Source organism: Hipposideros armiger, unplaced genomic scaffold (assembly GCF_001890085.2).
Source record: "Hipposideros armiger isolate ML-2016 unplaced genomic scaffold, ASM189008v1 scaffold_591, whole genome shotgun sequence".
Taxonomy (NCBI): domain Eukaryota; kingdom Metazoa; phylum Chordata; class Mammalia; order Chiroptera; family Hipposideridae; genus Hipposideros; species Hipposideros armiger.
In genome coordinates this window covers 488,171-489,884 of record NW_017731941.1, presented here as the reverse complement: position 1 = coordinate 489,884, position 1,714 = coordinate 488,171, and the positions used below count along the sequence as shown (strand labels likewise).

The 1,714-nt window shown below is 39.4% G+C and overlaps 1 protein-coding gene across 3 annotated transcripts in view; it reads right to left on the bottom strand.

Annotated features, from left to right (window-relative positions):
- The window catches only part of KIF24 (kinesin family member 24), a 58,726-nt gene that overhangs the window by 7,262 nt on the left and 49,750 nt on the right, over positions 1 to 1,714 (bottom strand). The gene's annotated exons all lie outside the window — the stretch shown is intronic.

The following is a 1,714-nucleotide window of genomic DNA, read 5'->3' as shown; positions in this document are numbered from 1 at the left end:
CTCAATTGTACTAAATACATCCCCTATGAGAAAGGGTTATTTTCAATCTTCCTTTACTGAGCACTGAGAGGAATGTCTTGTTCTCTGCTCCTAATGATGAAGTTCAAGCAGTTGATCTGATGTGGTGATTTGAGGACTGGGTGGGGTTATGAAACAAGATCAGCTTAGAGTTAATAAAGCTGGGTAATAGATACATGAAGGAAAAGAACTTTAAGACATTTTTTTTTTGGAAACTATTTTGATCATCCCATGTCTTCTATCTAGTCTCAGTCTGTGAGGTAGTCATTTTCTTCTAGCAGTGCTAGTGTGCTGGTATTGGACAACAGGCAATAAAGGAAACCTCCTTCAGGAAACTTATATGGGGGACCTATTAATATTAGTATTGTTAAAGTTAATATATACTGCGTTCTCACTATGTACTGGGAGTGGTGCTAAGTCCGTCATACATATTACCTCACTGGTTCCACATAATTGTCATATGAGGTAGGTGCTATTATTATTCCCATTGAGATAAGGAAAACAGGGGCTCAGAGAAGTTGAAAACTTGTCCAAGGCCACTCAGCTAGCTAGTGGCAGAGGCTGGTATTGGCCCAGGCAGTCTGACTCCACAGACCACTCTTTTTTTAAGCTAGTTTTTTGGTACATATGTATATATGTATGTATTTAATTCATCGGGGGGGGGGTGACATTGGTTAATAGAATTATATAGATTTCAAGTGTACAATTCTATAATACATCATCTATATATTGCATTGTGTGTTCACAACCCAGAGTCAGTTTTCCTGTCACCATATACTTGACCCCCTTTACCCTCTTCTACCTCCTCTCTTCCCTCTTTACACTCTGGTAACCACTAAACTGTTGTCTGTTTATGAGTTTTTGTTTGTTTGTCTTGTTTATTTGTTGCTTTCAGTTTTATATTCCACATGTCAGTGCAGTCATATGGTTCTCAACTTTTTCTGTCAGACTTATTTTGCTTAGCATGATAATCTCAAGATCCATTCATGTTGTTGCAAATGCAGAGTCTACTCTTATAACCACTTTGTAAATTATCTCTCCTATTTAAATGAGATAAGGTACATAGAGGACCTTACTCAAGCCCTGACACCCAGGACGAGCGCCTCCTTTCATACACAAATATTTATTGTACATTTACTAGGTACCAAGTACTATCTGGGTAGAAGAGATACAGTGGAGAAAAAAGATTCCTGTCCCTCATGGAACTTAAATGTTAGCTCATCTTTCCTTCTCAATGAGTTTCATAAAATGCGATGGATACTAAAGATTCTTCAACAGTAATAAAAAAACAGGTTTCCCTCAAATAGTTCTTTAACCTTGGAGGCAGTTTCTGGGAGACTGAAAAGGCGGATGTAAGATAGGACCAGGCAGCAAAGCGGCTAGAGGAAAGGATGGTAATGAGAGCATCTTCACCTACCATAGGAAACACATGTGACCACAGGGTAAGAGGTACCAGCTCTGCCACCAACTCGCAATGAGCCCTTTTAAAATTCCTGCCCTGCTGTGGCTCTCAGTTTATTCTTCTATAACACATCCAGGTTGGTCTCTTCTAAGTGCTTCTGCCTTGACAAGTAATATGTATTCTATCCCTTAAAATTATGGCTGAGGCTAGTGGGAAGAAAGCCTCACTAAGCCTTCTACTCCAGAGAAATATTTCAGCTCCCATTAGCCATTTAAAAGCAACTGATGCGGGCCA